This window comes from Vombatus ursinus, unplaced genomic scaffold (genome assembly GCF_900497805.2).
Source record: "Vombatus ursinus unplaced genomic scaffold, bare-nosed wombat genome assembly UNPS02014791.1, whole genome shotgun sequence".
In the NCBI taxonomy this organism is placed as follows: Eukaryota; Metazoa; Chordata; class Mammalia; order Diprotodontia; family Vombatidae; genus Vombatus; species Vombatus ursinus.
In genome coordinates this window covers 58,439,119-58,452,242 of record NW_020954569.1, presented here as the reverse complement: position 1 = coordinate 58,452,242, position 13,124 = coordinate 58,439,119, and positions in this window count along the sequence as shown.

The following is a 13,124-nucleotide window of genomic DNA, read 5'->3' as shown; positions in this document are numbered from 1 at the left end:
GAAGGAAGGAAGGAAGGAAGGAAGGAAGGAAGGAAGGAAGGAAGGAAAGAAGGACATTAATAAAGTAGACAGTCAAGCTTTGAAAAACATATAGGTACATCAGGGAGCATGATGTAATGTAAAGTGTCCTCAACCAGGGCAGTTTGGAGAGTTGGGTTTGAATTTCATCTCCACCACTAATCTGCTATATAACATTTGAAACAAGTCATTTCATACCTCTTGGTCTCATTTTCCACATCTGTAAATGGCAGAGGTAGAGGGTGACCTAACCTTAAAATTTAATTACATTTAGTGTTAGCACTAACAGAAAGAACACCAGAACTCCTAAGAAGAGATTGATTAGTTTATTCACCACTGAAATATTTAAGGAGGAAGGACATTGTATGAAAAGAGTAAATTATTACTGTCACTACAACCCTGTTGCCTTTCAATGGATTTTTTTTCTTCCCAAAATACAGTAGGATCAAAACCAAGAAACATTCCACATTGTGGAAAGATCATGGCTGAATTTCCTGGATCTACTGGGTATTTTTCCTTCTGTGGCATTTCTCTGTACACTCCCCCTTGTGGGCAATCCAAAAGATGATAGCTAGGAGAAGAGCATATTGTATCTATGGCTTCCTCAAATATCTTTTGTGTTGTACCTGCCCTTGTAACTTTTTTTGATGTAAGAGGGTTGGTTTTCTGGTAATATTGAGGCTGTGATGATAAAGGTATTCAGATAGAGCTGTAGCCATGTTTCTGCTAAGGCAAATGTTCTTAGTGTCTATATTTTATTTTAAAGACTTTTTTGAGAACTTCAGAAGGAATAACCAGAGTCCATTCTCAACTACCTATAAGTAACTTTTAAAATATTGGATTATATTTCTTTGTTTCACATATACACAATCCTCCCAAGACAAAATTTAAAGTGATTTCAGCATTAGGGGAAAAAACTATTGACAGTAAATCTGATGAGGGCTAAGAAACATATAATGTACAAATCCAAATAAAATAATTTTGTTAGGATCTCCTGCCTGGAGGGTACTCTTATCATGTTTGCCTTCCATTATTCTATTAATTCTGCTTCAAAGCCTTTGTTTGAGTCACTATTCCCTTCCCTTCCTTACTTCTTCCATTTGCCTAAATCCCATCAATCTAGATCTAGTTCAGAACAAGTCCCACTTTGTCCAGAAAAAAACTCATCATGATTCTTCCACCTTGAACGGATTGGCTTTTCTTCTTAACTTTTCTAGTGAAACATTGGACATAGCACAACCTAGTTCTTAATTATAAAACTATATTTTAGCATCCTCTAATACTTACATTAAAGTGGCTTCTCCTCAAAGTATTTAACCTCCTTTGGAATAAAGGTCATGTCTTATCCTTCTATAGTTCTCATAACAGGCATTCAGAATAATCTCCTATGGACTGATTTATTGATTTTAATAATCAGTGAATCAAATTAATGATTAAAAAGGTCAAAATGGTGTTTTTCTATGTTGTGCTGGGTATAAAAACATGGGTTAATGTGACTTGCCTGTAAATAGACAAATGTATGTGATAAGTAAGAAAAGCTCAATTAGTTAAAGACTTAAGAAGCATTACATAAGCCACCATGTCAGAGATGAGGAAACTGTGATCCAGAAAGAAAAAGTGATTTTCCATACATTTGCTCATTGAGTTATTGGAAAAGTCAGGAATAAAATCCATGTCTCCCAAGTCCTCATTCAGTACTTTCTACTGGTATCGCTACACTGCCTCTTCCACATAGTAGCCATAATTAGGAATTTGAATTTGATAAGGAGAGGAACCCAAGAAAAGATGACTTTGAAGAATTACAGTTTCTGAACCCTTTGTAATTGCACAGATGGCAGGTCAGAGTGGAAAGCAATGGCCATTGTCATCAGGGAACTCTCTGTAGTTGAGATTCAGACATAGTCTGTTAGCTCTAAAGAATAAATTGGGTGTGAATAATAACCATAATATCATCTAAATGAAAGAAATCTTAGAAAAAAGCCAAAAAGTAATGCATCATCATCATCATATTATGCATCATATAGCAAAGATATCAACTTGAAGATTTTCCCAAAACGGTGAGAAATTATGATTTAAAAAAGATTAAGAGAAGATGAGAGAAGATGATATGACACAGAATATTCAAAGCAAATCAGAGTTATGGGTAATTTAGCCTTGTTTTCATTATATGGATACAAACCTTTCTTTTTTAACCCGTATGATCTTTTCCTTAAGAATTGCAAGGGAAATCAGTAGACATTTCTTAAGCAGATTAAAACTCAAAACAAAAATTAATCATACATGAGCCCTCACATTTAACCTGAATAGATCATCACATGATTATGGTCAGTGATTATACAGAGTACCCAATACCAGCTTATGTTCCAGAGTTAATACCAAACTCTTTAAGAGCCAACTACCTCTTTCCTCTTAGTTTGACTCCTTTGTGGGTGACAGAACTCTATTTAGTCTAACAGGATGGTTCATGTAAATTTAACCATTTTGACTTGACTCTTCTCCTAACCCAGAGACTTATAACTTGATATTATGAGCCTTTAAAAAATATTTTATAACTGTATCTCAGTATATTTTCCCTTTGTGATCTTATGTATTTTATTTTATGCCTTTAAAACATTTTTTTCTAAGTCCATAGACTTCATTCATCTGTTAAAGTAGTCTATGCTACAAGGAAGCCCTAACCCAGGGGTAGGGAACCTGAAGCCTCAAGGCCACATGTGGCCCTCTAGGTCCTCAAGTATGACCTTTTGACTGAATTCAAACTTCACAGAACAAATCCCCTTAATAAAAGGATTTGTTCTGTAAAATTTGAGCTCAGTTAAAAGGCCACACTTGAGGACCCAGAGGGTCACATGTGGCCTCGAGGCTGCAGGTTCCCCATACCTGCTAGTAACCACTAACTCAGCCTCTTTCCATTTTCTGCTACATTTCAAAAGTGTTCAATAACACAAGCATTATATATCTGTGTATGGTTCTAGGAAGATGGATAAAACATGATAAATTTAACAACCTCTGTGTTGGCCAGGTGCCCATAGCTTCCAGCAGACCAAGAAGCTTAGAACTCTTTATCTGCAGGCAAGTTAAAATCAGAAACAATCTAGGAGCTCAGATCCAGATCTTCTTGAAGGCAGCAGTGGAGCCCTCTACTAGGGATCTGGATTGGATACTCATTCTTTTTCAAAGTAGTTCCATCTCTGCCTACAAGTGCAGGCTGTGCTATGGCCAGTACTCCAGAGTCTTACCACAACATACACTCCAGGCTACCTGCTAGTCTATGAATCTACTGTCTTATCAGATGAAGCAGCTGTAGGGGGGAAGCCAATTATCTCAAAAGTTGATGGTTATTTTGTCTTTTCTTCTCTCTCCTTCACTGAAAACTCTCATACTCAAGATGAATTCCCTTTTCTTCTTTACTCATCAGCACACTCACAGCTAGCTTCCTCTTTGGGTATGTTTGACCACAGGCTTGCATCCAGCTACAAGCTATATAGAAGGAGAAGGGGCAAATTGAGAGTCATTTTATATTTGTATTGAACGAAGGGATTCTTAACATTTTTTATGCCATGGACATTTTGGTGGACTGCACTGATGCAGTTTACAGAACTCTTCTCAGAATAATGTTTTTAAATACATTAAAAATGAATAGCATTACAAAAGAAACCAATTACATTAAAAGTAAGTTATCAATTTTTTTTAAAAACTATGATATTCTACATTAAGAACCTCTGTTTTAAAGTCAATGTCACAGCATTTCCATTCATAATGCTACTAGATGGTAGAAAAGCATGAGACATGGAATATTCAGAGCATAGAGTCCTGGGTAACTTAAAATGTGTTTTGGATTTATGTGATCACAAACCCTTTTTAATCAATACTTTTTTTAAAAAAAATCAAATTTTGGGGCAGCCAGGTGGCGCAGTGGATAGAGCACCGGCCCTGAAGTCAGGAGCACCTGAGTTCAAATCCGGCCTCAGACCAAACTCTTGACACTTAATAGCTGTGTGACCCTGGGCAAGTCACTTAACCCCAATTGCCTAAAAAAAAAAAATCAAATTTTTAGGGAAATCCGTAGGCTTCTCTTAAGTAGATTTAAAATTCAGTTAATCAATAAATCCAATAATCCATCAGTCATATCCACTGCTCCTGTACCTCCTTGCTAGATGCAGTGGAGAATTCAAGAGAAATATACAATATGATACATGCCCTCAAGGAGTTAAGCATGTAGTTAGGGAGATAAGATAAATATTGGAGGCAACAGCAAATAAAACCAGACAGCAGAGTAAAGGACAAATTGTGCAATAAAAGCTATAAATGATATAAGATTTCAGAAATAGAAAATGTTGATAGCTTGGAATTCTGGAAAAGGCTTAGCTGGGTACTAAAGATGGGGAAGGATATACCAGTTAGAGCAAACAGCAAGAACAAAGGCATAGAGTTTAGAATGAGCATGCTGCTTAGTTTGTGAGGGGTAGAAGGATAGAGAAGGTACATTATTTGAGGAATTATTTGTCATCAGTGTTTGACCAATATATATCATTGAGTGGATTAGTTTACCAGATTATTTTTATATCATGGAGATGTGATCATATGAAACAATATCAATTCACTCTATAGATTTTGGGCATTAAGATGGGAGAAGACTGATTTAGCTTGGTTTGAGGGGAGAGTTGATTTAGTGGTCAATGTCAGAAGTAAGAATATCTGAGGCTGTGGGTAATGGATACATGATAAAGGAAGACCACAGAAGAATTAAAAGCATACCAAGGCTAGAGATCTAGGCTAAGTATAATCAATAAGTAGAAGGAGTAAAGAGGCCATAAGTAAACATTACATAAACCAGAGGGGAAAAAAGAAACCCGGTGATTCCACACAGTTTTAATTCTAGGATCAGGGAAAGCTTTACACAGGGTATGCATCCAAAATGAATCTAAAAGAAAGGATTATGAAAAGTAAAGAGGGGGTGAGTGCATTCCATTCCCTGAGTCAATAATTGGGGCAGTGGATGTCATATTAGGTTGAAAGAAAGGGGATCATTTTTCCTTCAACTATGTACTCAAGAAGGAGAGGGAAGTCAGGCATAGTCTAACACCTTATATTTTAGAAGAAATTATTTTAGGGTTAAAAGAAAGCTATGTAAGACTTCATGGCCTATAGTTAAGTTTTCATTGTCAAAAGCTTATTTGTATCACTCAGGTTGGAATTGCCTCAGTTGCTAATCAGTTTTTTTTTCTCTCATAATTATTCACTGTTAAAATTTAGTAGCGATTTTATTTTTGTATTAAAAAGTTGGTGTTCTGACTGTGCATAATTAAATGTGGAAATGATTCTTGTATCGGTAACCAATTATTTCCTATCTTTTAACATGCAATCAGTTTAATTTTCTACATTTTATTATTTGGTGCTTGCCATGCCCATTCGCTCTGAACTTTCTTCTGGAAGAAAATATTCATATCATTTTGAGTAGTTTTCTGTGGCATCTATTACCTTTAGCTTCTCTTATTACTTGCTTCTAAATCACATTTTTTTCAATATTTTTTGCCATCTAACTTATTCTCACCTTTGTATTGAAGTCACAGAGTATTAAATATCTGTTGATTTAATTTGGATACTCTTTCTTAGTTATTCATAAAATTACTCTACCTCATCATACCCTGCAAGAGAAGTTGATACATAAATTGAAATAACCACTTTGTTAGTCTTTTTTGCAAATGCTTATCATATGACCTGTAGCACTAGCTGTCCAAATGTCCCATGAAAATTTTGTTTCATATTGCCTTTGGATACACACTAAACCAATTCCTTTGTTTGTTTCTCTCAGAAGAATCTATGAGCCATTTTTTTTTCCATTTAGCTCTAACTTTCCTATATCTTCTAGTATCACTTATTGCTAGAATACTTAGATTGATTTGAGCAGCATTATGCAGTGGGAAGAGCTCTGGATTCAGGAAAATTATGTTTGAAGTCTGGTTCTTCCACTGACTAGCTGTATAACCTCAGTTATACCATTTTATTTCCTTGTCTTCAATCTCCTCATTTATCTGTCTATCATCTATCTATCTATCTATCTATCTATCTATCTATCTATCTATCAACCTATCTTTTAAAAAGCATTCACTAGATCCTATCCTCAACTCAAGATAGCATTCCTTTCTCACCCAAATTCTTTGCAAAAAAAGCTGTCTACACTTACTCCTCAATTCTTTGCAATATGTCTTTTGTCCTCATAATTTAATTGAAATTGTTCTCTCCGAAGTTACCAATGGTCCCTTAACTGCCAACTTTGATGATCTTTTCTCAGTCCTAATATTTCCCAACCTATCTGCTTTATTTAACATTACTGACTATCCTCTGCTCCCAGATATTCTCTCCTCTCCGGGTTTTCATGATGCTATCCTCTCTTGGTTCATGTTGCACCTACCATACCACTCATTCCTTCTTAGTTTCTCATGCCTAGAATGTATTTCCTCCTTATCTCAACCTCATACAGTCTGTCCCTCTTTTGCTTTAAGATGAAGCTCAAGCAATATCTTCTGCATAAAACTTTTTTTTATTTTCCCAAGTTCTAGGAGCTTCCCCAATAGTTTGCACTTAACTCATTTGTGTGTATATAATTTATTAACTTTATACTTATGCTGCAAATATTTTATATGTATTTGTTGTCTCCCCCTGATAAATTCCTGTGTGAGCAGGGATTATTCCTTTCTTTGAATCATATCTTTAGTGTCTCACATAGAAGTGGTACATAGTAGTTGCTTAATAAATACTTCTAGATTGATTAATTACTGAAATACGAAGGAGTAGGATGAGATAATCTCTAAGGCAGCTCTAAATCTCTGATATGGTTCCTCCAGTAATCTTCCTACTCAATGGTCACCACAACTGTGACCACATTTTGAGAAGTGCTAACAAATACAATGTTAGTAAATAGTCTACAAATTGTGACTCTTTACACTCTCTATTCCCTTTAATGCAACATGACCACCATCAATGGCAAAATAGAAAGGAGCTGAATGAAACTGAAAGTCATTTTGTATTTCCCTTTGTTTCATGGGTTGTCATAACAAACAAAATCATGACTAAGTGGCCAACCTGCCAGTAATTAGGCTACCTGTACTTCAGAAAGTAGACATCATCTGTTTCCAGAACTGCAGACTTGAAACCTTTATAGTATGGCTAACATGATGAAGTTTCTACTATGTAAATAAAGCCTCAGATAATGCAAGATCACCTTCCCATACAATGAGGAACCATAAGTGGTTTCCTATGCAATAATTTTAAAATTCACTTATTTAATTTAATTGCCAGATAAGTCCCTTTACTTCAGGATGCTTCATTAATTGAAAAGCTAAGTTTGTCCTAATTTAATTCCCTCTACCTAGCATTTATTTTTAAAAAATTCTACCAAGGACCAATACTTCAATGTCTCTGGTTTTTAAAACAGTAAGAAAATCTACTTTCTTTTCATACACTACAGAATATTTTCATTTGACCAAGGGAAAAAGATCACCAAACAAAATATCCCCAAATTTTAACACTTTAATCATACATCTTTATTTAACTTTAAATACATTTTATCTCCCATTTAGTATTTTTTAGGACCAGATATTCTGAATTTTAATTTTCTAATATCTAACCAAAATTTTTTTGTAAGACATTTGTAGGTATAAAGTTGACTTTTTTTAAAGTGAAGTCTTTCTTTTCTCCTTTTTCTATACTGCCTCTCAAAAATTGTGAACTATATCTGCCTTTCCATGGCTCTAATAGTCTACAGTGATCACAACAATACGGGGAACTTAAAAGCAACTATAAATAAAATACATACAAAAGAGATATCGAGACAAAACTCTGGGTAAAGGGAACTAACATTTATAAAGAAGCTTTTATGTTCTAGCACTATGGTAAGTGCTTTACAAATATCTTCTCATTTGATCCTCACAATAATCCTAAAAAGTAGATGCTATTTTTATCCCATTTTGCAGTTGAAGAAACTGAAGTATACAGACGGTAAGTGACTTAGCAAGTGTCACACAGCTAGAAGTATCTAAGGCCACATTTGAACTCAGATCTATCTGACTCCAGGCTCAGTGTTCTGTCTCTGTGCCACCTACCTGCCTCTAAAAAAAATTGCTTTGAAATGTTTCAATTATTATGATTGAATTAAGTTGGTCAAAGTGAGGATCCATAGACTGAAGCTGGCACAAAAAAATAGTGAGCAACTAGGTTCATTGATTAACCATTTATTGCCTGCTAGGGCTTGGGTGATATCAAAATCTTGTCCTGAGCTTTTTTCTTCTTTCTATACTCTCTCAATAGGTGAGTTTATCTGGGTCCATGGCATTCAATTATTAACACTAGTCAGATTACTCCCCAATTTATTTATCTAGTTCTGATCATCCTATCACATGTCAGTCCTGCATCCCCAATGGACTGCTGGACATCTCCATATGAATGATTCGTCAAAACTTAAACTCTCCACCTCCAAAAATGAGATCACCATCTTGCTCCTTAAGAAGACTTTCCTCTAAAGCTTCCAATCTTTGTTGAGAGTACTGCTAATCTCTGAGACACCTAAATTTGACATTTCAGTTTCATTTTTGATAATCCCCTTCCTATCACCACTTTGAATATAATGTTGTTTAAAAATTATTTAATTGATTTTTTAAAAAAAGACACCTGAAACTGTAGGTTTAATTGTGGCTCTTTTCATGAATTGTTGTTGCTATTCCTTATTGGTTCTCTCAGCTGATATTTTTCCCATGTAATACCTGCTATTCTTTGTGGTATCTAACTTGGCAGATATGTTGTCAGTTTTTCTACCTCCCTTTTCATTTTCATCAAAAAGTGCTCTTTATCAGATTCACAAAACAGTAGGCCAATATTTATTTCATCTTTTCTTGTTTTATGTTATATATCGTATCTCATATATTTTCCATCAGTTGCTCTGCTCAGTTTAGACCTCAGGAACATTATGCTTCTTCCAGGATAGGCTCATCACCTTGTAATCCCTTCATCATGGAGATTTACTAACTATGATACTCAACATCTTCTTACCACTCCCAGTCCCCTCTCACCAAGGTCAAGAGGGCTGAAGGGGCAGGGCAATAAATTCCTCCCAAAGCTTTCCCTGACAGAAGACTCAGAACTTTTCAGCCAAGGTTTCATTTTCCATTAGCTGCTCTGATTGGTTTTGACTCCTCAAACATCATGCCTCTCCACCAGAGTTATGCTCTGGCACCATCCCCTTCCACCTCTCCCTCCTTTTCAGCTTCCTTTTGTGTATTATCTTCCCCCATTAGATTGTGAGCTTCTTGAGGGCAGGGACTATCTTTCTTTCTTTCTTATTTGTATCTCCACACTTAGCACAGTGCCTAGCACATATTAGGCACTTAGTAAATGCTTATTAAATATTGATTACATGTACTCTGTCCCTGACCGAAAGTCTGTTGTTCAATATTTTACGAAATAGTGCAGAAATCCAAATTCCTTTTTCAGAAACCATCAACTTAAAAAGCTGATCATTTCCCTAATCCATCTTTGTCTTTTGATGAGAACCAAAGCCAGCCTAAAGAAGTCAGAGTTTTTTGATTCCTTGATTTTTTGCCCCAGTGCCTAGGCAGCTCATCAGTCCATTCCTTCCTGCACCTCCTTGCTTGTCTTTTTCAATGCCACCCCCAGGGTCCCATAGCTATCTTGCTGCCTTCTCACTAGGATAGGTTTCATTAATCTTGTCAAGGTACCTGGCTTGGGGAACTGTGCCAAGACAAGACACTGGGGATCAATTCAGGATCAGATGGGGAATTCAGCAGTAAAGGGTCATACTGACACAGTGAGTGCCATTGTCAAATGAAGATCAAATGAGAACATGTTTGCAAAGAAAGCCCTTAGTGCAGTGCCTGTAATGAAGTAGGCATTATATAAATGTTGATTTCCTTCTCCTTCCTCTGCCATACCTCTTCAACAATATCCATGGTAAACTCAGCTCTATTTCACTATAGCTTATATGTTGTTCTATTTTAACTGTAACCTCAGTACCTCTCCTCTTTTGCAAGTCAATTGAAAGATCAATAAATTTAGAGTTAAGGGACCTAAGCTGGAATCCTGGCTTTGCTGCTGAATAGTGCAATATGACCTCACTGATATGTGCCTCAGTTTCTTCTGAAACCTTTTCCAGCTTAGAATATATGACCTTATAATTCTAGTCCTCTCCCTCCCATTCTATTTAATACTTTTTCACTTGTCAGTGTTTTCTCCATATTTTTCTTGGAAACACTATAGCTCTTGATACCCACTTCAAGGCTAACTATTGTTTCCCTCACACACATTGACATAGAAGTCAAAGAGGAGGTGCTGTTGTACTCCTTGTTCCCTGAAGCTGATTTTGGACTCTCCCTCTGTTCCCATTACTAAGCAACCATCTCTTCTCCTTTACTGTTGCTTCATCCTGCCTATATCCCTGTTATTTTCATCTCTATACCTGTAAGTCACTGATCTCAGCACTATTAAGGTCAATACTTGGTTCACAATTTTCTTCCTTTATCCTTTATCCCTGTTTAATTTTCTGGAATACCAATTCCTCAACTTCCTCAAAGACAAGATTTAATCTATCTCAGCCATACTAAGGTATAGACATTTGTGATAGACCTATAGCACACTGCTCCTCTTTTCCCCACTTCAATTAATTAATCTGTTCTAGCCCCTACCTTCAATCAAGAGCATTGAAGTCAATACTTTCCTCCCCTGCCAAACCCACATTCACAATGTCCCTAAGGTCTTTAGTTTCTTGGTCATAGCTTAATAATCCCTAACTACACACACACACACACACACACACACACACACACACACATTTCCATTTTCTTCTGATGACACCAGTCATCCCACATGAATCACCAAAAGTGGGGAGAGTTCATGATGTCTGGCAATCATTATGAGGTTTTACTATGAAAACAGTCAACATCTCTACTACTACTACTAAAAATAATAACAATAATAATCTCTAACATTTATATAGTTCTTACTTTGTGCAAGCCACTGAGATAGGTGTTATTATTATCCCCATTTTAAAATTTTATTTATTTAGTTAGTTATAGTTTTCAACATTCACTTTTATAAGATTTTGAGTTCTAAATTTTCCCCCTTCCCTCATCTCTCACCAAGAAAGCATATAATCTGATATAGTCTATATATGTACTATTAAACATATTTCCATATTAGTCATGTTGTAAAGAACAATCAGAACCAAAGGGAAAAACCACAAGAAATAAAAAAAAAGAAAAAAAATGAGAGAAAATTGTATGCTTTGATCTGCATTTAGACTCCATAGCTCATACTCTGAATGTGGATGACATTTTCCATCTTCAGTCTTTTGGAATTGTCTCAGATCATTGTATTGCTGAAAAGAGCTAAGTCTATCACAGTTGGTCATCACACAGTGTTGCTGTTACTGTGTACAACATTCTCTTGGCTCTGCTCACTTCACTCAGTATCAGTCCATACGAGTCTTTACAGGTTTTTTTCTGAAATCCACCTGCTCATCATTTCTTATAGCACAATAGCATTCCATTACATTCATAAACACAACTTGTTCAGCCATTCCCCAATTGATGGGCATTCCCTCGATTTCCAATTCTTTGCTACTACAAAGAGCTGCTAAAAATATTTTTGTACATGTGGGTCCTTTTCCCATTTTTATGATCTCTTTGGGATATTGTCCCCATTTTACAGATGAGGTAAATGAGGCAAACAGAGGCAAAGTGACTTGTCTGGAGTCATACAATTAGTAAGTATCTGAGGTCAAATTTGAGCTTACATCTTGCTGACTCTAGACCTGGTGTTCTATCCACTCCCCCACCTAACTGCCTTAATATAAGTTCCTGCCACCTACCCCCACCATTGGTCTTTTCTTCCTCAGACCAATACTGTGGAACCTCTCTCCAGATAGCACCTTTCAATACTCATCATCATTCCTTGAAGCACAAAAAGCTGCTTCTTCTACCTCTGCCCTCTATATGAAGAATCTCTTTCTTATTACATATCTCCCAATTCTTGGTTGTACTTCTGTTTCTTCTCTGTGTCACATTCTTCTGCCCTCCAACCCTATTACACAAATCAAGATTCATTTCTGCCTCTTACGGAAGATTTTTCTCCTTTGTCTTCCATTCAAAGCACCTTTTAAAAATAGATTTTATCAGTACATCATCATCTTTATATCACTTAGATTTCATACCCTACCACATAATATACTATCTAAAAATGTGTTATTGTTCACAAAAGGGCCAGAACTGCCCATGGGTCAGTGAAATACATCCCTATTCCCAGATTAAATAAATTATATCTGATTCTCAAAATGAGTTGGTAGCTGCATTTTCATATAGCCAAGTCAAGGCATTATTATCAATACTGGATCACTTGCAGGATGTGCATTGGTAGACTCTGATTATTTTTATTGATGGTACAATTCTGTCCTGCTTAGGAATTGTCCCAAGAAGGACAGAGAGAGGGAGAAAATGAATTCCTACCTGAATTTTCAGAGAGATGAGTTAGTCTCTGAGGATCAATGTTAGGTATAATGACCCACAAGATCCGAGAGAAAACCAGTTTTCATGCACCATTAGGCATTACACAAAGTCACCAAACTGTGATGAATATTAATATCAAATGAGAGGAGAATCATATATTCTCAGTAACCAGTATTCCTTTCTCCACTGTTCAGTCACAGACATTTGAATAAGCTATCTTTTAGTGACCTATCCCTATAAAACTAGCGTTATTGTAACTTTATGCATTCATATGAATTACTAATTCTAACAAAAATTTCCATGTATTACAAGCAAATTAATTTAATTAGGATGAATCAAAGCATATAACTAGAGTTGGAAGGGACCTTAAAAGCCATTCGGTTTAACCCCCTTATTTTATAGATCTAGTCTAAGCACAAAGTGGTTAATTGATTTGTGTGAGTTCATGAGCATAGTAAATGGCAGAGCCAGGATTCAAATCCAAGTTCTTTGGCTCCAAACCCAGTACTTCAATATGCCGTGTTAGCTGTTATGGTGAAAGCTATCCCTTGAAATTCTACTGAATGGGGAGTCCAATGGAACAAGAAAAAG